Raw genomic sequence first — 27,101 nt, 5'->3', positions numbered from 1 at the left:
GATATCTCTTCGGGAAGATAGAAAAAATGGTCAAAGAAAAAAATTAGTTAAAAATTTTAACGTTAAGAATTTTGTAGAGAATTAAAAATGAGTTTATTTTGTCATACTGAATCATTTGATACCACACATGACTATAGTTGAGTTTATTTTGTCATACTGAATCATTTGATACCACACATGACTATAGTTGAGTTTATTTTGTCATACTGAATCATTTGATACCACACATGACTATAGTTGAGTTTATTTTGTCATACTGAATCATTTGATAACTCACATGACTATAGTTGAGTTTATTTTGTCATACTAAATCATTTGATACCCAACATCAGTAAAATTTACTTTGGATAAGGAGTTCGTATGGAAATGCTTTTTAGCATTCTCAACTGGTTTATTTATTATTATTATGTATTAACGACCTAATAATTTATTATTTATTAAAGTTTTTTTTTTGTTGAATTACTACTGTATTAATGTATGACATCTGAGCTTTGATCGACAAATATGTAAGTATTTTTTAAAAATATAAATATATATAATTATTATTATTTATTTAACTATATTTAATGGAAAATTTTATTATTGATCAAAATAAAAATGTCAAAAAAATATTATATGTTGATTTGTTTGCCTTATAATTTACTAATAAATAATATTTTTATAGTTAATATTATATATAATGTATAATTAAAATACAATTTTATTTGACATTTTTTTTGGTACACACAAAATACTTAGACATTTGCTATTAAAATGTTTTTAATAATCTGGGGTTTTATTAATGTGCAAAATATGGTATAACTTTTCCAAACTATTTTACTATTTATTATTAAATACACATATGCGGTGCAATTTTATTATTATTATTATTGTAAAATATGGTAATTTTAACTATTTGTATATAAAAATAAACAAACATACGTTTATAATTATATACTGTACCACACAGACAGGGTATCAAACATAAACCATAACATTAAAAAAGGTATCAAATTTTTTTACGATATCTTTTTTGTAGGGATTTGTATATAATCCTAATGCAAATTATTAAACATTTCAATTTTTATATTCCATATATTTTATACTATATAAATATACTAAATATACAGTTACTATATTACAATATATATATATATATATAGCATCCTATTTGATATATTTGCAAACTAACTAATCTGCATATAATTGAATGGCAATAAAAATAGTACTGTTTTTATTTTCAGAGATGCAATTGATAATATTAGGTGTGAAGGGAACGGGTGTTTTTTATGAACATTTATCATTATATATATATAATATTCGTTAAGTTAACAAATACTATCTCACGAGATATACTCTACATATACACACATAAAATGAATATATGATATTAACAATTTTTACGACTATATCATCGCATCTTACTGTACGACATATTAACTTTAACGACAAATTTTTATAGCATTTCTCCTATCACTGTGTATTTGGTAAATGCCGTTTCCGATCGGCATATAAATTATGTGCTAATGTTGTGAATATGCAAAACAAAAGATATACAGAAAGAGAGAGAGAGAGAGAGAGAGAGAGAGAGAGAGAGATCCCATTCCCATATAGATAATAACAATTGCATTAAGCATTATATATAATACACAATATGTTTGTTTATAAATGTGATATATTGATAGTAAAATTTTGTTATATATTGTATTAATTTGGTGACGGCTTTATACATAATGGACGTCCATACAATTAACTAAGTTGGACTAGAACTAGATAAATCTAAGTGCATATTGTCTGTACGTTTTTATACAACTATATATTTGAAATTAAATATTTACTCATAGTTTTTGGACGTCCTTTAAGATTAGTCTCTACAATATTATATTACTGGTAATAATGTATACTGTAAATGATATAAACAAATTCTGGTATTAAGAGAAAAAAAGTACAATAATATAATATTATAATAAACTAGTAATTTATGTGTATATTTAGTTTATATATTGTATTATATTATGTGTGTTTATATTTAAAATAGCATGTATTTAATATAATATAAAAAGCGCTATCATTAATATGGATTTTCTGTTATATATTAATGTAATAATATTATGCATTAAATGTCACAGGATTTGCCTAAAATACAAACACAATCTATCATTTTTTTTGAGTGAATACCTGTACTAAATAAACTGTATGTATAGTATATTTATATATATATATTTTTATACGGTAGATAAAATGCTAGTATTTTTTTGGTGTGTCATCTAATTTACAGAAAAACTATTTTATTATTATTAACAATATTATTATTATATTTGTTTTGTATTTTATTTGAATACGAAATATGTTTTTATACTGAATATAATATTTTTTATGTTTAGACAATATTAATAAAATAAATTTATTAAATTAGAAAATATATTAAATTAATTATTAAAATGTATAAAGGCATTGAACTTTTGTTAAACTAAACCAAAATATTTATATATATATATATATATATATATATATATATATATATATATATTAATAAAATTTATAAATTTAAACTGTATTTATTTATTTAGTAGTTTATTTAATTGTAATTGTTAAATTCAGTTATATTAAAATTATCATTATAAAAATGATAAAAACAAATTATTATTATTATGCCACACATAATAAACATGTTATATTATTCAATACTGACTATTAAAATATTTTCTAGCCTTTATATGAATTAATCTTTAATATTAAAAAAATAAATAAAAATTTAGTTTAATTGCATGTGAATTGCGTGTCCAACATATTTGTGGATAATTTATTTATTTATTTATATTTTTATATATTATTTTATATAGATTTCATATCATTTATATTAAATAAAAATTTTTCAACATTTAATGGCAGAAAATAATCTTTCCACATGAAAAACTAATCAACATTTTTAAAAATAAAAAAAAATATTTTATCAATTTTTAAATATTAACTAATCAGTTAAATAATCATTTAAACCTACACAAAAATTAAATATTAGTTGCTGAAAATTGAATCCAATTAATGTAAAAAAATATTATTTTGCTTTTTATTAAAAATTTTAGAAATGTTATTATTATTATCATCATTATTATTGTTATGGTTTTTTATAAGTTTATAGTTTAGTTTAATAGTATTAACAAATAAATATTTGTGGTTAAGTTAAATCACAAATTTGTATTCAATGTGAGTACTATATGATATTTATTTATTTATTTAATTTATTTATTTTTTGTGTGTGGAAAATCTGATTCATAAAATGTTGTTAATTTAAAAAAAAATTATTTTTTAGATATACTTATCATAAATTTTATCACAAGTCATAAAATCCTTTTAATCTGTAAAAAATATATAATATAAATATAAGGGATGGGATGTTATATGTGGTATACTATATAATATATATATAATTTATATATAATACTAATATATTAGTGTGTGTGTGTGTGGGGCTTACTATCAGAGGGTCTGTCACAAAAAAGGTTAGTCCAACAAACAAACAAAAAATAAGTACATATAAAATAAATTTAAATGTAATTTTTTCTGTATGTTTATGTGTGTGTACTAAACGCACAGATGGGCACAAATATTTTACGATCAAAACATAAGCCATCAAATAATTGATTTTTTTTATTATTATTATAAAAACCCGTTCATCAAAAAATATATGTTAAATTTATTTTAATATGTATATAATGTATATATATATATATATATATATATAAATTATATGTATCTTTTAAAAATAAAAAAGCAAAAGAGCATCTGTTTCGTCAATAAAATAGACATTTAATGGTTTGGGCCTATCATTCATTTTTATGACCAGAAAAAAACTGTATTGTTATGCAAATGAATTATGATTTTTCTGCGCCAAACATCTTATACGGTTATAACGGTATTTGTTTGGTGAGTTGAGTGCCAATTATCTACAAATTTGAGGCCATTATTCCTCTGGTGTGTAGCAAATGGATGCTCTCATCTCTCTCTCTCTCTCTCTCTCTCTCTTTCAGTCTTTCACTCAAGAAATAGATAGTAAAACCATTAAAATTCTTCAGCAAAAGAAAATCTTCAACACATAATATATAACATAGAGAAATGAAATATTAATTTTTCTTATGTTGTATTCAAGTAAATCACTATTTATCACACATTCTTTGAAATATACGAAAATTTTTAGTGAAAAAAATATATTAATTTTCTAGTGAAGTAAACAAAATTTTGTGTTCATTATATATATATATATATATATATGATATGTACAATATTTATACATTTATTTGCAATTTTCTTTTTGAAAATTAACATTAATTTTTCAACTTTATTTATAGCAATTTGTTTGCCATTTGTCTAACATATTGTGCACATTGTGTCTGACTGTATGTGATAATTAAATAATGTAAAAACAAGTTATAAATGCTTTTTTTAAAAAAATAATATTTTATTATTTATGCAAAATTACATGTTTTTAATGCCAAACCATTAATACAAATATCCTAATGTCAATTTATCTAAATTAATTTAATTTCAATGGAAAATTATGTTTATCTAAACTTTATTATTATTTTTTAATAGCTGAAAATTAAATGTAATTCATTATTGCAGAGTTCAAACATATTAAATATTTTTAAAAAGTAAAATAGTGGTTAATTAATGATAATTTGGTTATATTTAATAAAATTAAACTATAAACACAATTTTTTATAATTAAATAAAAAATACTAATTTTTAATTCAATTGTTTTAAAAGTTGTAGTCGTTATTATTATTATTTTTTCAATTTTTATTAATAAACTCTATTATATAATAAATCATTTTATATAAGACAAGCAAACAATTTTTTTCTTTACAGTTTAGTTAAATTGGCATTAATTTTTGCTCACATTTTGTTTTGTAGTTTAATATTATGATTATCAATGACTTCCAAACAAAAAAAGACAATTTATGGTATATATATATATATATATATTTATTGCTAAACATTACTTTATGTTTTGGGTTAATGACATTTTCCCAATGTTTTGCATAATTTCTCAGTTAATTGTCTTTTACCACTCATATGATATGATATCATTTTTTTCTAGCCATTACATTGAATTATACAGTTATTGCATATACACTGGTGTTTTATTGTGTTTATAATTATACATTTATTATAGATTTTATGCCACCACTGCTCTACTATCACCTATCTTATCATTATTAATACAATTTATAATTTATACAAATTATACATATACTGTATACTCATATTATGTATTGTATTTTAATATTAGATATTATTACTGTATATTTATTATTATAGTATGAATCTAATAGTAAATTCCTAATCAATGTATTATATAATAGCTCTCTCTCTCTCTCTCTCTCTCTCTCATCATTAAAATCGATGCCTTATTTGATTGTCGCTATCTTTTAGGTTTGTTTTACACCCGGAATCTCTTCAGTAAAGCGCATGTGTCTCATGATTGGCAATACAGTAACTAAAACACACACTCACTCTTTGGCATCAAATTCATTGAAGTTTATTATTTGAAAGACAAGCAGAGATTTGCTGCTTAAGAGACTCAAAGAAAGAGAGAGAGAGAGAAACAAGTTTTTCTTTTCTTGAAGATCACCTCAAGTGCTACTACTCTCTCATCATCAGCTCTGGCATTGTTTGGTCCAACACATCAATGATATTATTTAGTTAACACATCCAGAAGTGTTTGATGAATATACTGTATATATATATAACACCAATTGTTTTTGACACCAAAAATATCCACTAAAACCTCCACTAATTTGAAGGACTAATGAGTGGACTTAACACACATCACATCTCCTAAACAGTTGTAGTAATCAATTTAGTGCCTCAAAAAAAATTAAAACATTGATCTCTAACCGAAATAAAACTCTCACTTAATATCAACTTTAATTGATTACATGAGATCACTGAAAGTGATATACAGTATATTTAGTATATATAACTGAACTGTTTATACTGGTCTACTATATTATACTATCAGTGCTTTTTTTTATTATTATTATTACTACTACTAAGCCACTAATGAACGCTCATTGAATTGATAATCACACTTCAATCGGATCGACATTTATTAGGTCTCATAGTTTTTTTTGTGATCATATATTCATCTCAACAAAACACATATAATAATTACACACATTGTATAATACAATTCAATATCATTAAACACTGTGTGCTAATAGTTGTTTGACTCATCATCGCGTAATACAACCAACAAAAACGTAAGTCCCAGTTGTTTGACATATAATATAATAAGTTTTAATGAATTTGCATTGAATTTTGCTAAACATCAATATAAATGGTTTTAATGTTTAGTAATGCCTTGCAGTGTATGTGTGTGTACTGTATATACGTGTTATTACATGTCGTTTAGGGGTTACTCCGGACAACCGGCTTTACCCCTCGAAAGACACTCTGGTTTTTAATATATTGACCGCCGATTCTGTTATCTTAACTGTTTTTCTATGTGTGTGTTTGTATATGCGATTCATAAAGTGTATATCCTCTCATATATTGCCTATTACTCACCATCACTACCATTACTGACTCATACACCCATTCCCTATTCGCAACAAAATATAACTGTTTCTATGTTTACCCAATGAGTTTAGCTATCACTGTATCTCAGGTGCAGTTTGTGGTTATAGTTTTGCTGTGAGTTTGATATCCTAACTGTATAATAGTATAGTCTCAATGAAAATAAATCTCAATTGCACATCACATATACATCCAATTTTCCTGTACTCTAACAACTCAACTGGCACTGGGAGTTGCTATAACTGCACTTACAATAAGAGAGAAAAAGATAACAAACTGATATAATGTTATATAATGAGTACACATATTAAGTCATGAAATACAAAAATGTTTTACTATTTTTTGTTATTTAGTTTGTTTGTATATTTTGCTATTGGTTTTCATGTCGTATCATACATACGGCTCCAGAAAAACCAATGATTTAATCGTTAAACTAATTTCTGTTTTCACTAATTCTGTACTACAATACTGTATGACTTAGATTTGAAGTGGTATTGATGTAAACAGCGATACATTTATTAAATTAAAATCAATGCATTTCTCTCTCTCTCTCTCTCTCTCTCTCTCTCTCTCTCTGTCACTCTTTGACTAAAATAAAAGGTTTAGCTCTGATTTAATACTGAATTTTATTTTAGTTAAATTTATTTGAGAAAAAAGTAAAAACAAATAAAATAATTGAAAATTTGTTTTAACATAAATTATTTGTGCATATCTTTAGGCAACTTTGTGTAATTGCAATTGAGTTTAATTCACTTTTACTGTTTGACTGCAATTTTATTACATACGATTTCGTGCGATGATATTAGTTGTATTTTTTTTCCATAAATGTTGCATTTAATTATGAGAAATATATATACATATATATATATTAAATATATTAAATACTGTATAAACGATAAAGCAATAAAATGTGTGTTTGATATAAAAATTTATGCTTTAATTTGACTTAAACATAGCGCTTTGTATTTAATTATAATTAATAATGGCTTTTATGCAATATTTGCTGCATTTAAGTGGAAATTATATATACGAATACGATATATATATAATGTATATAATAAGTTATACAGCAAATGGATATTAAGTAATAAATATTCAATATATCTGAACATTAAGAGTGATTGCATGTTAGATAACGGTTGTGTAGTAAATATAGATAGAGAGGATAGACAGCTAAATATATGGCTAATGTATGTATAGATACTGAGGAATGGTATGGCATTTAGCATAAGATTTTCTGTTTGTCTATTAAATAGACGGAATGTCTTCCCTTTTTTTCGTGAATAATTGATTGGTTGACCCAATAGTCGATAACTATCGGTGTCATCACTGGATATATCTCTAACTCATTGACATTCAATGATTCAGTGAACCGTTTGGTTTGTCTCTCTTATATATAGTGGTCATTGATGACCGTCTCGTTATATGGTTATCGGCAATCGCAATCATAATAAGACATATATATTATATATATATATCCCTCAGAGACTTATAGAGCTATCCGTTCATCGATCCTCTCATTTATATCATATATAGTCATTGAGTTAGTAAATAGTCATAATAGAGTCGCCAATATCTATCTATCTCTTATAATAACTTATTTGATGGAAACAGTTATGATTTTAGGGGTTTGCTTTGGCAACATATGTGTGATATCTTTATACATATATATATATATATGCGATATTTACACTTAATTTCTACTCAATCATCTCTGGTCTGCTTTTCTATCATTTTTCTCCTCTTCATTATTATTATCATCTAATTCCTAACCTCAAGATTATGACAATAAGTTTGATTAAATGTTATCTGAGTTGACTATTTGATGGGTAGTATTGAATGTATTCTCAACAAAAAAATCACACAATGTGTTTCAGTGTGTATGTGTGTGGTATGGGGTAGTAAATGGACAGTCATTTAACGGTCATATGAGTCAACCCGTTTCGATAAATATAAATAAATATACTTTTGCTTTTGTGTATTTGATAAATAAATATTAAGCACTTCGATGGTTGGCCTCTCTCTCTCTCTCTCTCTTTATATATATATATATATATATACAGTATATATCACTATTATATTCATTGTGTTATCTCTGATGTACTTTTATGGTATATATTTTCTAAATGTTTAATCCACTCTCCAGACCAACAAAAATCAATTTGAGTGTTGATTTAGGATCGGGAGGTAAACAGGAAAGAGGCCTACAATCGGTTCACTAAATCTTTTTTAAAATTCAATCTCTCTCTCTCTCTCTTCTCTCTCTCTCTCTCTCTCTCTCTCTCTCTCTCTCTCTCCACTACAGCTAATACTGACTTATGATCGCCTACTTTGAAGTTTTGTCAATAAAAGGGTGAAAAATATTGACTTTTTTTGTTTGCCAACAAAAATAGTGATTTTTCACTCCATTTCAAACTAATATAATATATTCATTGATTTTGGTGTTCACCCGAAGCCAAGGTTTTATTTATTTTTATTTATTTATTATTATTATTATTTCTATTACTGTTTGGCATTATTAATATTATTGTAAATTTTCAATCATTTTTTCTTTTTTGGTGATAATTCAGAGCACTTTTTTCTGATAAGCGATTATTGATTTGCTTGTCTTTTAATGTAATCAATTATACGATAGAAATTTTGTGCCAAATTTTTTTTATATACCCTAAAAAATGTTTTGACTATAAAAATTTTTTTAAAGACAATATCAGTCGACAGTATCTCGGAAAACACTGTAATTGAAAAACAAAACAAAAAATAAAATTGGAAATAAATTTAAATCTAGTTTTATTTCATATATTGTATACGATATACTAAAATACTATAATATATTATTAGAGATCAATATAACAGATGCTTTGTTTCACTGAAACAACACATTTACTAAATTTAATTTTGTATATAAAACTACTTTTGTTTTATATTTGATTTGTTTTTCTTTCTAAGTTTATAAAGTATTTGATTGTCTATTGATATTTGGTTCATGAGATGTTTGAATTCAGAGAGAGAGAGAGAGAGAGAGAGAGAGAGAGAGAGAGAGAGAGAGAGAGAAAATAGATTAATAATAATATCTAATATATACTAATATAGTATAAAACAAAACTATTTTTTTACAATTCAAATGACTAAATAAATGCAAACGCAAAACATATTGAATTAATTAATAACACATTTCATATAAATGGTAATATTTGTTTCGTGAAACCAAGAAAAAGAAAATAAAAGATTATTATTTTTGCTAAATGTTTTTATATGGACTCATATCGGGCTTATTATTTATATATATAAAAGTTATAACTCATAAATTTTATTGATTATATATCCAAACCACCAGTTTGCCATTGATTGCCTGTCCAATCTATCAAACCATTCAAAATAATAATAATAATATTTTATGTCGAAATCGGTTATAAAATTGTAATTCAAATATTATGTCAACAAAACAGATATCTGCAATTGTTATACTTGTTTTGTAATATTACTACAGAGAAAAAAATTGGCCACAATTTTTCGTGTCATTCTCTCTCTCTCTCTCTCTCTCTCTCTCTCTCTGTCTTTCTCATCCATGATTGAAGTTTTTCATTGTCAACGGTTTCATTCATGCAATAATATGATGTGTTTGTTGTCATTCAAATGTATCACAAAAAATATTTTTGTATGGTTTTGACTACTAATTTTCTGTATGATCTCTATGTATATGTATATCTGCATATACACAGCAAATACATAAAATTTACACATTTTATCAGACAAACAGATAGTCTTAAAACACATATTGTTATTGTTAAAATATCGATAGTATATTGCAGTTAAATTAATTTTGTTTTAATGTATATATTAATAAATATAAATGCATTTTGGTGTTGATAATAATAACTAATTGCATCAAAACCATCGGATATGAACAAAATATTATATATATATATATTTACCGCACAAATGTATGATTTTATTTAAATAAACAAAAAGTTTAGGATGTATATTGAGACATAAAATATGATAATAATAATAATACTATTCATAACCATTTCCTGTTGAGATAAGCAAAATAGTTAGGTATAAGACTTGGCAGCAAATCATTGAGAGAAAAATGTGTTCAAAAAAAATAACCAGAAATACCAATGAATTATTTTTGTTGTTGTATTTATAATAAATTATATATTGCTATTTGATATTAATATTAGTTAATATTTTTTGTTTTGTTTGTTTATTCATCACTAAAAGATATACTGTACAGTATATAAATTAATATATATATATATATATATATATTGATCAACGATGTATATGTAATGTGTATTTGGCAGCTAATAGTTTAGCAATTCATTCAAAACATTTATTTTTGCAAAACACAAAGTCATTAATATAAATAACATATGCAATGTTGGGAGAGATTACTGGATTATCGGACTAAATCCCAGTCCATGAATCTTATGTCAGACAACCCCCACTACATGAATATACTGTTTATATATTGTATATACAGTACTATCATATAAACCCATGTACCCAACCCATATGATATAATATAACATAACAGTCTAATATAACAATCAATGAGGTTATAAGTTTTGTTAGACACAGTATATTCATATTTATGTTTTGAATTTGTAATTTTAAATTGAATTTTGAATGAAACAGATTTTTGGTTGGTTTGGCGTTAAAACAGTAACTAAAATATATGGTTATAAACAAAACATAGTCTATGAATATTCATCAAAAAAAAATCATAGCCTAAATATAAATATAATACATTACAAGTATAGTAAGTACTGTATTAGTTATATATATAATACAAATAACAGTTCATCCAAAATAATATATAGTTTTGTTTGTTATTTCTTTTAAAATTTCAAGTCTCGGATTAAATTACTTTACAGTGAATCAAATGCTCAAAAATTAATGTCTGGTCTTATACTATATATTGAAGAGGAATAAAAACTTATTTTATAAATTTTTTTTTCGTTCACTAAATCTTATTTTAAGTATAATAATTGCTATTTCTGTTTTAGTTGTGTTTAATTCAATCAATAATTCAAGAGTTAATTATTTGCTTCGTTTTATTTTATTTTTTTGGTTATCTTTTCTTATATCTGAGAGTTTGTAATTTACTTTTTTTTGTTGCTTTACTTTCTGTTAGTTATGCACTGAATTTGAGATTAGAGATGAAAACCTCTTCTAATAATAACAAAAATAAAGAGAAAATAGAGAGAGAGAGAGAGAGAGAGAGAGAGAGAGACTATAAGTTTACTAATAAGAGTATCTTCTTATAGGTATTGCCACTAAACTTATTAGCGGTAAAACAGTAGATAAAGTTTAGTGACTTATGGTATGAATTATATTTAATATTTATCCGAAATTGTTTAGTTATTAATGCCAGAGATCTTAATCAAAAAAAAAATCTATCACTTGTGTGGAACCGTTAGACAAATGAGTATTTCCTTTGGCATCTCAACAATGATTGTATTTTTTGACTTAAAATTTTTCTTTGCATTTCATCTTATGGTTGGATTGTCTTCCTCAAGGAGTTACTCGAGATTTACTTATTATTTTGTATTTATAATATTAATTAATGTTTTTTTATTAAAAAAATATATAACAATAACCTAAACATATTAATTTATTTTACTTTACTTTTTTTGTTTAATTATTAATGCTAACTTTATATGGCAACTAAATTAATAATATACTGTATGTTAATTCAATATACAATACAATGAATATAATGAAGCATTAAAATTAAAATATTAATAATAATACTGCATTAGGAGTCTAATTCAAATGCAATAAATTATATAATATAATAAAATTAAAAGATTTATAACAATGTTATTTCTAATAATTAAAACAGACATTAAAACAATAGGTGTCTGTGTTTGTGTGTGTTTGGGGTAATTAAATCTAATGAATATATGCTATAAAAAATGTCTTGAGATGAGGACCACCTGCAATCTCCAAGTCATCACACAAAACACACACACAATGGCTATAATAATGTATTGTCTCTCAGAAAGAGAGAGAGAGAGAGAGAGAAAGAGAGAGAGAGAGAGAGAGACTAATGGTTTGCCAAAAATAATAGCCAATTATGGGGTGAAAGGCGTCACTGGATTTAGTGATCATTTGCTTTTGAATTTGAGGCCATCTTTTTTTAGACTCATTTATTTTTGTCTTCACCAATGTTTTCAATGATGGTGTCCAATGGTATTAAAATTGTTGTAATGTTTTTAACAAACAAACGAAAAAAAAACATACAAATACAATACAATTTAAAAACAAACAAACAAATCGATTGACTAAAAGAAATTGATTTTCATTTACCCGTTAAGAATTGAAAATTAGTTTTTATTTGTTTTTATTTTGTGGTTTATTTATATTTAGTTAATTTATATATTGTATATAATATATTATATATATATAGTATATAAATAAAATAAAAAAAATTTAGTCTTATTTTTTGTTTGTTTGTTTGATACAATTAATTTATTGTGGGCGATTTAATTTAGGATAAAATTATTTTTATCAATAGTAGTATTATTGTTATTGATGTTATTTTTATTAATGTTTGCCATTTAATACATATTAATTGACTTAATATTATTTTTAAAAATTTATATAAAAAATAATAATAAATTATGTTATTTTTTATTATTTAATTATTCACATTAAATTTGATGTTCAAAATTTTTTGAGAGTTAACAAATAAATTAAATATTTCAAATTTTGTTTACTTCTTATTTATAATATATATATACAATATATACATAAATTTATATTATAAACGTGTAATTTAAAAGCAATTTATTTTATACAGTATAATACCACACATTTTTTGTGTTTGTTTGCAAACATGGGATTAAACTTTTTTTAAATTAATTAATTTTCTTGTGTTAAAAGTATAATTATATGTTAAGACTCTCTAATTATATGTAAAAAGCTCTCTCTCTCTCTCTCTCTCTCTCTCTCTCTCACTCACTCACTCACTCACTCACTCACTCACTCACTCACTCACTCACTCACTCACTTATATCTTAAGTGCATTTACAATGATTTATGAATGTTTTAATAATATTTTGAACAAAATAAACAACACTTTTCTTTTAAAAATCCTTTAATACATACTTAAAATGAAATTTCTTATTCAATAATAATATTTCGATTAGAAAACTGAAATGTTATTTAATAATACAGTAGTAGTAGTAATAGTATTAATAATAATAATGTATGAGAGATGAGAGTAAAATGCATTAATAAAAATAATCGCTTTTTAAAAAATATATATAAAGATTAATATTTATGTTAATTGATATTAAAGTATCTTATAATAATTTTTTTGTTCGCTTAGATTATTTATAATAAAAAACTAACAATTAATAAGATTTTATAAGATTTGATGATTTTTATTTTCTCTATAAAATACATGCTTTTTTAAAATATAGTATATATATAGTACATCCTCTTTAACTAAATAATATAATGCATATGAATTTACAGATAATTATAATTGTAAAATTTATTTAAGCAATTATTATCTGCAATTCCTTTTTATAACATTAATTTAACAAAAATAAATGATATAAATTAACGAACCTCTATATAAAATTTTCTAATACTAATTTTAATATTGAATTATATACTGTATAATATACACTATATATATTTAAATTAATTAGTGTGCGTTAAACATAAAGGTAAAAATAAATGATGCAAATTTTTAGTTAAAATCTATATATGATATATACATGTTTAACATTTATTAGTTTTCAGTATCAAAGTATACTATATTTTATGTTTCTATAATAACGAAAAATTATGGTTCAGATCACTGGTCCTGTGCTCCCAAAAAATTTAAATGCATTAATAATTAGCGCAATTAATATAATATTATGTATTATAGCGATATATATATACAATAAATTCAGTGCATGTCATAAATTATAGTAAAATATTTTTTAATTACAAACTTTAATGGCATCTAAAAGTGTAAAAAGGTATTAGAAATTTATGTTGTTTTTTCAAAAAATAATTTAATGACTAAAAATCGATTAAAACTCAAAAGTTTGTAAATATATTTATTATATATAATTTAATTTTAATCTGTGAATACATATTATAGATTGTATTCTAAATATAATATAAATTTTTCTTTATATATATTATACACTATATATGAAAAATTCCGAAAATGCTTTTGAATTTTTAATCAAAACGGCTTATGTATGGCAATGGATGGCACATCTAAATGAACTCATCCATTGTGTGTCGGATTCACTGTTAACTTAAACTAATGGTATAAACTATCGGTGCTTAATTGCCTGTTGCACTGGTGTGTGTGTGTGTGTGTGTGTGTGTTGTCTCTCTCCTGTTATATTGTTGAACCCGAGCTCCCAGAATAATATATCTTATATGTCTGCTCTCTCTCTCTCTCCCTTTCCTCAATTTATCTGTTGCTAAGACACGTCTGGATTATGATAACCCCTGACGACTAAACAACATCTCATTGGAGTCCCATCTCATACATGAGTGCATCAAAATAATGGTAATAACAGTGATATTGAGAGCACACATATCTACAGACTTTATTGATGAATACACGTGCTGTTCAATCATTGAGTAGTGAATCACGAAATTATAGTCACATACAGGAGCTCACAGACACACTGGCATTAACTTGAAATGGATTTCAATACATATTCAATTCATATATATTTATAACATACAAACATATAGCTAACAATACATAAAAAACAGTCGCTTTTTGCGTACAATTTACTGATCATTACAACTGCAAAACTCAGGGATTCTCCGGTGAAGACCTAAGAGAGCCAATACTACTGTATACTCTATATATGAATAATTGTATTCGTTAGACATGTATTGATAGTTCAGCCATAATATCAGTCAATGACTATCCATTTTTTATGACATATTTTTGTAATCCACAAAAAGTCTCGTTCTCAGAGAGAGAGAGAGAGAGAGAGAGAGAGAGAGAGAGAGAGAGAGAGAGAGAGAGAGAGAGAGAGAGAATGTAATACCAATTTTTTCTCATTGAATTCAATCTATATAATATATATCTATACATATATTGAAAATCGGAAAACTAATAGACAGTTATATACAGAGCAGACAATATAAGTATATGCTTTTTAAAAAACTATATATACAGTATATATATATTGTATGCATTTATCATTTTTAAGTAAAATATGATAAATAACATTATATACCGGTATACACTGAATATGAGTTTATCTATAAAAAATAATTAGGTTTTATGCAATATGATTTTTAGTCAACATAAAAATGAATATACTTTTATATATATATATATATATATATAAACGAGATAAAAGATATGCCGCAAAAAATAATTAAAAATTCAGTCCATTATTTCGATAATAAATAATAAAAAGTGTATTTATATTTCAAATCAATTTTCAAGTAATATTAAGTTACAATTTTAATCACAAATTTTTAAAAAGTCTTTTGTATAATTCAATATCAAAATGAAATGCAATTCAAAAAAATTAATAAAATATTTATTTTATGTATTCATTCATACATTCAATTGTGGCTTTAATTTACATGATTTGCATACAATCAGACAGTATTGGCAATGACTTGACTGTTGAAAGTATTTGTTATTTCAATGACTTCTCAATTCACACAAATATATCACTCAATATACAGTATATCATATAAGCATATATATTGTTATCCTTATGTTTTAAGTCTAACTCTTATTGTTTTAAGTTATTCAATCAGTGCTTTTCAATGTGTCTCACATTTCAACCAATTGTCACAGATTTTTTTTCCTCTCTCTCTCTCTCTCTCTCTCTCTATCACTCACTCATTCACTCACTCACTCACTCACTCACTCACTCACTCACTCACTCTCATGAAATAAATTCAATTGTCTCAGTTTCTCTCTCTCTCTCTCTCTTATAATATATATCACTATCTCATTGACAGTACTGTACTGTACTTACTGCTGGGCGTCTATCAGACCCAACAATTCAATATATATATATATATATATATATATATCTATTTTCTCATATCAGTCAGTTGTCTCCCTTTTCTCTCATATACTGTATAGTCGTATCTTAAATATAATAAAATACAATCTATACATACGTACACACAAACACACCTCTTTTTCTGTGAACTCTCTCTCTCTCTCTCTCTCTCTCTCCTCAAACGTCAAAACGATTAACTTTTATATAAGTGTTTTAATATGTTTTTCTCTACTTTGGTTACTATTGTCGATATCAATGTGAGATTATTGTTGACTGCAAAGAAACATTAGATATTATTGGCAAAAAATCTATTAATATATTATATTCTCTGTTATATTGATTTATGTTGAGTTCATTGAAACTAAATAATTTGTTGCTAATATGAGAAACATTTTTTTCATACGAGAAAAAAATAATAATATAACATTTGATATGATATTCAATTGACTAACAATTTGAAGCTATTGATAACTTACCATTAAATTTGAGGAAATAGAGGTTTCATATATATAAATATATAAGTTTAAGCAAATTTTCATTTGAAATCAATAGCAAAAACCCCCAAACAATGACCGACTACTGTCCTCTACTACTACTAAATACCAGTTCCTCTATTAACATCCATCCTATTGATATGTGTCTACTACATACCGAGTGACTAGTTTTACGGTTAATATTTTTGTTGGACCCCCGGAATAGGTTTGACCGGAGTATGCGAGAGAAAGACAATGTGTGAGTGCACTCGTATTTCAACGAGATATTCAAATTACTGGCAAACGTGTAATGGAAAGGGAGCTGTAATTTGATAATTTGTAATAACATTAAAGTCCGATGAATCATATATGTATGACTGCACTTAAAACAGACATCGAAATTAAGCAGAACTAATAGGAATCACATTTTGCACTCATCTCCCGTTCCCTATCACTCGACACGACAGCCAGTCTCTCTCTCTCTCTCTCTCTCTCTCTCTCTCTCTCTCTCTCTCTCTCTCTCTCACACACACACACACACACACAAACACACACTTTCTTTCTTTCTTTCAGTATTTTAAATATAAATAGTATATATATAACAAAAACATTATACGGAAAGTCCACCACAACAAGTGTGTCAATCAAAACATACTGTCCAACACCAACACTCTGCGTGCACTTACATCTCAAATTTGCACATATTTTACGGCTCATGACTACTATTTATCTGATTTATATATAGTTATAGTACAGTATATACAATACATTGTCTTAATTTATAACACAATTGTTAGACATTTTTAGTCCCTTTGAAATTTTCAATTTTGAAAACTTTTCATTTGGTTTTAATTTGAAAGTTTTGAAAAATTATTTTAGTTATATTGTATTATATTGTAGTGTATTGTGTTGTTGTTGTTGTTGTTGTTGTAGTAGTAGTTGTTTTGCGATAAATTAAATTCAATACTTGTTTTATCATTTTTCTGTTGAATGAAAGATAACATATAAAATGCATTTATTAATTATATAAGTTATTATTTTATGAAAATAATTATAAAATAAAGTTTTTGAAATGAATTTTATGTTTTGCTGTCATTACTAACTATTTGTATACAATTTTCCATTGCTTTTGTTCTCTTAAAAATTTAAAATCTATTAAATATATATATATATATATATTTAAAAAAAAAATATTTATTGTCTGAATAAATAATATAAAACAATGTAAAAAACATAACATAAAAATGTTTTTTTAAAAATAAAATATTATTAGAAACTTCTTTTAGCAGTCTCTTTGTTTACAAAAATAAAATATTTTAACAAACTGTATAATAATAATAATAATAATAATAATAATAATAATAATAAAAGATCCATATGTGGTATACAATACATTATATAATGCTGAATACTATTGTAATTATATGAACCAAATAATTACAAAAATTATATACTGTTTTAGATTTTGAGAGAAAACAAATCAATCAAATGTCAACTATTTTTTTCACTACAATTATATATTTAAATTATCTTTTATGTACTAAAATATATATACAAAGAAAATAATGACAGACAGATAGACAGAGAGATAGATAAACAGACAATAAGAGAGAGAGAGAGAGAGAGTCCATATATCATATATGGTGCACAAGGAGTTGACTGGGAAATGGGAGTAATAATTAGTCTGCTATAGAAATAATAGTTTAATAATAAATGATTTGTGCATCTCATATGACGCTTAATGAAAATTTTTAAAATGCAATATAAATTGTGTGTATAATAATAATAAAAATAATAATACAGTATATAATAATGTACTGAAATATTGAGAGCAAAGATACGGCAATTCAGTAGAGCGAGTCTCCGCTCCGACATTCAAAAAGGTGTACTTTCTCTCTCTCTCTTTCTCTCTGAAAGCTAACTTTCCTATTATTCTCCCGACTCTCTCTCTCTCTCTCTCTCTCTCTCTCTCTCTCTCTCAACATTAAATGTATTGTATGAATTGCATAATATATTTGGTGAACTTACCATAACTCTCAGACACTATTTTTGTTCATTTAAATTTTACAATACAGTCATAAGTTATACAATATGTGCTATCAAAGCAAATAATAGCTTTAATAATAATAATAATACTCAACTAGTATTCAGACGGTAGTTAAGTATAGTTTAAAGTTTAGCAAAAATATATGATTATTTTAAATGTCACCGAAATATATATTATACGATTGCACAGACATCCTAACAGTTATTGCTAATGTTTGAGCAAAGAGAGAGAGAGAGAGAGAGAGAGAGCTATTGATGATAATAAATAAATATATAGAGCTCTGGGTTCACATCCCAGAGCTCTCAAATTGGTTTGTGTGTATGGTATGTGTTATAAGTTTTGTTGTTGTGATGGGCCATGACTTCAATGACTATATCTGATGAGTGAATGCATACATATTAGTACTTTTGTATTTGGTTATGTGTTTATGATAATGATAGCGACACACGTCATAAAACGCCACCAGTTTATAGTCGGGACCTAAAAACGTGCCAAAAACTTGTCTCCCGGGCCTAATATCATATCAGCCATACCAGTGCCAACACAATCGCACACAAATCGATGGCTAATATAACTGATTGACGACTGAATTCATCAGAATTCTCTCACACTTTCACTCTCTGCTGTACTTTCAATCTACCAGTGCTTTCCAAAGAGAAAGCACCCATAGATTAACATCCAAACAAATAGAGCCCATTCTCCTGGTTTTCCCATAATATTACAGCTGTGGCTCTCATATATGCCACAAAAATAAATGTTCAATAAATGAGACAAAAATCATAAAACATGAACAGAGATAATGTACAGGACATGCATTGACAGGCCGTACACCACACCATACACGCGGGTAGACACACACATACACACACCCGCGTGTGCCGACCCATCACTCAATTATTGCCATTTTCTATAATTATATCATTTGTTGCCTCTCTCTCTCTCTCTCTCTCTCTCTCTCTCTCTCTCTCTTTGAATCCTCTCATGCGATGCACGGATGGCTCAAAAAATTTAATGGTCTTCCTTTCTCTGCTATATTAACTAAGCTTTTAAAAAATCAATTTGAATATTGAATTTATAATCAAATAATTGTCAAATTAGTTGGATGTCTATCTGTCTGTCTGTTTGCTTCTCATTTCTAAACTAAACATATTTTGTATTATAATACAGTATATATTTATATATTTAGTATATTATAGCTACTGTTTGATGAAATAGTCACGAACTACTACTACTATTACTATTTTTGCTGCAATTACTATTTAATACTACCGTATACTTGAAAAAAATATATAAATTAATAATTGTCTGAATACTCTTGAAAAGTGCTGTCAAACAATACAATATACAGTACTGTATATTATAAAACATATATAAACTAATGCTAGTGTGTGCTCAGCCTATTACTGTATAATACTAATAATATTAATAATAGTATCAAGGACATTATTATATCAAATAATTTACTTGAAGTGCTTATATAATGAGTAAAATCCAATTACTGTATATATATATATATATATATATATATATATATATATATATATTTCTCTATATTTAATTGAGCTTTAATTAACTTATATCCTAAAGAAGTTTAGAGTATAAGTCCAACAAATATAGTATAAAATCTTGTGACACAAAGTACAGGAAAAATATATTTATATATAAATTCATATAATTAAGTGGAAAACATATTAAAAATTTTCATTAAAATTTCACCGAAATTATGTAAACAAAATGGTATTTCAACATTCAAGAGATATAAAGTATGAAGTATTTTATTTACACTTTGAAACTCCATGTGATGAGCTTATGGATGTTGTTATCACTCAAGTTTTTTTTTTAAAGTGTGATATATTCTCACTTAATAATAGGCCACTATTTGTAGTAAATTAGTAGTTTACTAATACGTAGAGACTATTTGATAAAAATAATTTAATGATGATTATCTGTTATAATGCTTATAATGCTTTAAGGTGCTTATAATATTGTATGTATAGGTACACAATGTATATGCGTAATACTAAAAAAAATTATAAACTATATAAGACATGTTTTTTGATGTATTAAAATGTAAATTAATTTTTTGAAATCTTGTTAAGCACCTTTTTTGATTTAGATTTAAATTGATTTTTTTATGTATACATAATATATCCAAATGGCTGTCAAATGTTATTTATTAGTAATTTCATTGGTTATGTGTTGCTTTAATTTATTGGCTACCACTTCAATAAGCGGTAAATTTTAAAATAAAAAAGACACAGATTTTTAATTAAACATACAATTTACTCGCAATTAGATCGCATATATATTACGGATGACCAACGTATCCAACAGTGCCAACAAATACATCCCAATTATAATTATGATGAGCTGGATGAGGAGGATCAAATTGTAATTAATTGTTAATATGATATATATATATATATGTCACAGATTTTCATAATTAACTGTTAAATATTTTTAAGATATTGTTGATATTTAGTACCTTTTTTTCTCTATTATATATTGTATGTCGTATTGTGTGTGTGTGTGGTCTACAAAAATATACGGCGCTATTACTGTACTTAAAAAGGTGTTAAGTGACAAATGTAGGCTAAATCCGTGTCGAGTCGATTGTGTTATATATGAATACACCGATAATATACTATTTAATTATATTAGTAATAATAATAATAATAATAATATAATTAATAATAACAAGTCTCGACGTAAACTAATTTTTACGGAATATTTTACTGACGGCACAGTTGTCTGCAATCAAAATAAAGTATAGAAATATGATATTTATTAAAAACATGTTTTAATTATTAGTATAATTATTATTTTTGTTATAATAATATTTTTATTAATCTTTATTTTCTTTATTTTTGTATCATTTCTTTTATTACAATATTTTCTAAGGTATGCAAACTTAAAAATAATATCGGGATCTGTGGATAAACTATTGATGAAATGATTAATTATGATTAAAAACGAAACATATTTTATATTATATATGAAAAACTATTTTTAATCATAATAAATAGTTATCATTTTCGTTAAATATAACTTATAGAATAATAAAATATCTCAAATTACTTTACTTTCAATATATTATATTATACTATACTATAATATATATATATATTTATAAATAAAAACTTTTTTTATTGTAATTTGAATTTTATACAGATTAATATTTAGAAAAATTTAACATTTATAAATTATTAAAATCATTATAAATATTTTTGAATTATTGATAGCAGTGTGTATTGAATAATATTAATAATAAATGTACTGATCAAAAAGTAAAAAAAATCTATTTGCGTGTATTTAACAAATAATTTTTGTGTCATATTATTAATCTAATTAATATTAATGGATATTTTTATGGTTAATCTAAAGTTTTTTATTTTATTTCTAAATACATATTTATCGATATATTTAAAAATTTCTAAAAATAAAAAAATAATTATTTATCTCATAAATATACTTATGTTAATATTTCAAACAAAATAAAAATTGTTATATTTTTGGTGACTGGCTATCCATCAAAAAATCTGGTTTTATGTAATGTTTCGTGATATGTATTTTTTGTGAAGATTCAAAACTTATCTTTCAAACAAACAAACAAATAAAATAAAAATAAAATATGTTTTTATCAAATCATTGATAATATAACCAAAGCTGTGATGCCTTTCATACCATCATTTTATTTCATTTCACTGACGAGTTAGTCAGTTGTCTTAAAAATCAATAAACAGTCGACTTCTCAGTGTATATATGTGTTGTTGTTTCATATATTTTTAATATCTCTCTCTCTCTCTCTCTCTCTCTCTCTCTCTCTCTCTCTCTCTCTCTCTCTCTCTAAGTAATGGCTAAAAATTGACTCCACAAAAGCCCCGTAAGAAAAACAGTGAAATCGCATACAACAACAAAATATACCGAAATGTATGTCCATTTCGCTCAAGGAATTAGATTTCATTTAGGTTTATATGTCCAAAGCATATGACATGTGTCTTAAAAAAAACTATGGGCTAAACAATATTGCTATACTGTACTACACTGCCCGCACATGTAGTTTTTGTTAGAGGGTAGAATAGGGCACACATAAGTTATCCTTTATATTTTTACTGACTGAGCTATACTTATCAAATCAGCAAAATAGATATATACTATAAACCAACAAAAAATGCCATAAAAAACAATGACTTTACTGAGAGGCCAAATCCTTAATCTCTGTATTTATATATATATCTATAAGACATGGATATGACATAGAAGTGTGCCATGGATTAGATGGCACATGAATTGTATGTCTGTTTTTATTTTGTTGTTGAAAAACTAATTAAAGAGTTTTCTCATTATTATTATTATAATTATTTAGTATTTTTGTTTTTGTTATTTTCCGAAACATTAATAATAAAGTATACATCGGATATTGCTTTACATTATTAAACATTACCATAAGTTTTGATAAATTTATTATACTATATATATATATATATATATATACTATATGTATCTTTAATTGAGTTTTATTTCATACTCACACATACACACTCACATACACACACACACACACACACACACACACACACACACACACACACACACACACACACACACACACACACACACACACACACACTAGCTGTTCAAATCTCACATCTCATTAAAATTATATACAGTTTGCCCGCAATTCGCGTTTAATTTATATAAATTTCTTTCTTAAATAATATAAGAAAAGAAACAAATTATCTTTTTTAATATATATATATATATTTCATAAATATTTTCTCGTCTTTTTATTTTTGCAAAAGTAATAATTTGGTTTTCAGAAAAAAATTTATTAGCAAAAAAAAGATTACTTTAATTTTTGCCTATAATTTATAAACTCTATAATTAGATATTAAGCTTATTATTATTTAGTGTACTCTTAAAAATAAGTAGTAAATTATATTTTTTTATACACCATATAATGTCATTTATATTAAGTTATATACTGTATATTAGATAATTTTTTTAGCAATTTTTAAGCAAAATTTATCAAATTATTTAATAAAAATCTATTTTTATCATTTCAAAAATTGTTACATCGATTAAATTTAAATTAAATTTAAATTATTTAATAATAAACACTAGATTTTAGAGACATCTAATATGTCTCCTTTAATTCTTAAAACAAATTTTAATTAATAAATTAATTAAAACAAGAAAATTATATTTAATAAACTTACTCTATATTATTATTATTATTATTATAATATTTTGATTAAGTCTATTAATAGTTTTAAATAATACAGTAAATACTATGTTTGTATTAAATATATAATACTGTATATAAAGTACACATGTTTTATAATACAATTTTGATACTCGATATGTCTATAAAAATATTATAATTATTTTATTATACCCTTATGTGTTATAACTATCAAGTTTAGTGTTTATAAAATATTAAATCCCTTTCAAGTTTGTATCAAAAAAAATGAGAAGCTTTTAATAATTATCATATTATTAGACGTTAGATGAGAAAATGCTATCATATTTCTAATCTTTTAAAAATAAAATATTTTAAAAATCTGATGAATAAGTTTCTCAATTGAAAGTAAGTAACTATATATTTATTATATATTAATCATATGTTTAATAATGTCTATTCAGGTTTTTAGGGGACAACTTATAGCACGAAAATTGTCCTAAACTTGTTGTATATATCATTTATTAGACATTTTACTTTATATACAGTATAAACATGTAGTGTGAAAGACATTTAATTGAGGGGTATGGGTGCAGCTTAGAGAGGACCACCCAATTTGTAAGCCCCAAAAAAGTGTATGAACTGACATTTATTATGGACTAAAAAGCAGAATAAATTAATTTTTCTTATTTCAAGTTATTTTTTTTATTATTTCTTAATGTATAACAAACTCGCAAACTCTCACACAATATTTAATATTATAAGTTACATAATATGATATATACTGTATATATATATACACTAATATATTAATAGTGGTGTTTATTATAGCTCAAGCATCTGTTAGTTTGCTATACATTTATTATCCAATAAACGCCATAACAAAAAAAAGTGTAGGTTTTGTATTTAATTTGTCAAAGTCATTGTAAATTTAAGGAAATATCTCTTTTTACAGTACAGTGTCTATATATATAAGTTATATATATATATATGAATGAGTGAATAATTTTTTTGCAAATATTTGCATCCCGTGTGTGTGTATTATGTTATGTTTAATATATATAATAAATTCATTGGCAAATGAGGCAAAACACACACACATACTAGTGCTTGAAAAAATTATGAAACACCAAATTAGTCTTTCCTCTAATATTTTTTTTAAAGAGTTACTCGCTTTGATTAAATAATAATAATATTTTTTTGGCCATAAATTTGATTTTTCGCAAAAGCGTGAAATGATTAATTGCTTACAAATAATATTTGCTTTTAATAATACAGTAAAATATATATATATATTGTGTACTATTATATAGCAAATAGTAAACAGTTGTGTGTTTATGTGCGGAAAAATTTTTGTGTGGGAGATATAAGTTATAACAAAAATAATAATAATACATGTTTTTAGCCATCGTTTTGTCGATCACTCCCCTCTGTCTAACATACCTTTCAATTGGCATTTCATTGCCATCCCTTTCCTCTCTCTCTATCTCTAATTTTTTTCTCTCTCAAACACTAAAAGCACTAACACTTTATTGTTAATGTAATAAAAACGGATCTCTCGTTTGGTTTACGGGTTAATTCAATGATGTATTATATACCGAGTAATACATTGTTAGCGATGTGTGTGTCTCTCTATTGTTTTTACTATTATTATAATTGCATTTTGTGTGCAAATTAGGTTTTAGGAAAGTCATGCAATTAAGCTGTTGTTTGTCTAACCTTTTTTTTGGTATACAAACAATATGGTGATGTATTATATCTATTATATCAATTGCACATATAATATAAACTGAGGTTTTTGTTGAAATTTTTTTTGTTTTGTCAGTCAATCAGTCAGCCATTGGAGTGAATAACATGTTTTTTACTACAATTTTATCGCTAAAATAGATATTTTATCACATTTTTTGGATAATAGAAAACATAAAATAAATATAATTTTTTAAAATAAAAGAATTAATTTATAATTTATTTTATATTAGCAATGATGTGATAAAACATAATAAGTTAATAGTAATTTTTATTGGCTATTAAAAATATAATTTTTAAAAATAAATAATAATAGGCGTATTATATAAGTTGTTGATGTGTATTGATTAATAATATAATGTAAAATTATTATATCTGATTAGTAATTTATATGTGTATTTTAAATATAAATAATGTAATAAAAAATGCAATTACATATATATAAACAATATTTTAAGTATGAATTTATAACAGAATATTCTCATTAATAATAATGTTTTTATTATGTAATGTTGATATATATGAACATACTGTATATAAAAAATTCCTAACAGTGTACACATTGTACTACACAACCTACCAGTGCTTAAACACACACACACACACACACACACACATATATATATATATATATATATATATATATATATATACACTAGCTATGACTCATACACACAACTAGCGTGTATTAATATAATTTATATTCAAAATAAATGCACAAAATTATAGCCTAAACTGACTGTCGATTTTTGTATTTAGTTTATATATAACTTATATTCTCCGTGTGTTTATTATATTTGCCCACAAATGCAAATAATTTTAACAATGATATCATACTATAAATATAAACTATATATACTATTTAAGAGAAAACACAAAAAATGAATTATAATTTATTTTTTTTCTGGTCATAAAATATATACAATTTGCTATTAATCACGAATTCAATGCAAACAAGTAGAGAGAGTTTTAGTTGTCTTTTAAATGTAATATTTCTGTAACTGTCTGTCTGTCTGTTTGTCAGTCAATATAATGGGATTACAATCAAAACCGTTTATTAGACATATAATGTCTGGGAA

The 27,101-nt window shown here is 24.6% G+C and overlaps 1 protein-coding gene across 1 annotated transcript in view; it reads left to right on the top strand.

The window, feature by feature from the left end:
* The first annotated feature begins 21,170 nt into the window (after positions 1 to 21,170).
* Positions 21,171 to 27,101, top strand: part of LOC128956411 (epithelial discoidin domain-containing receptor 1-like) — a 36,941-nt gene continuing 31,010 nt past the window's right edge. Inside the window, exons 1-2 of the mRNA XM_054302146.1 lie at positions 21,171 to 21,328; positions 21,391 to 21,485. The gene's annotated coding sequence lies outside the window, so the exon portion shown is untranslated. The remainder of the gene's footprint in view (positions 21,329 to 21,390; positions 21,486 to 27,101) is intronic.

Source organism: Oppia nitens, unplaced genomic scaffold, assembly GCF_028296485.1.
Source record: "Oppia nitens isolate AA-2021 unplaced genomic scaffold, nextdenovo-longstitch-racon4-pilon3 scaffold2_pilon_pilon_pilon, whole genome shotgun sequence".
In the NCBI taxonomy this organism is placed as follows: Eukaryota; Metazoa; Arthropoda; class Arachnida; order Sarcoptiformes; family Oppiidae; genus Oppia; species Oppia nitens.
Note: the sequence above shows the minus strand (reverse complement) of the source record. Positions and strands in the feature narration are given on the sequence as shown.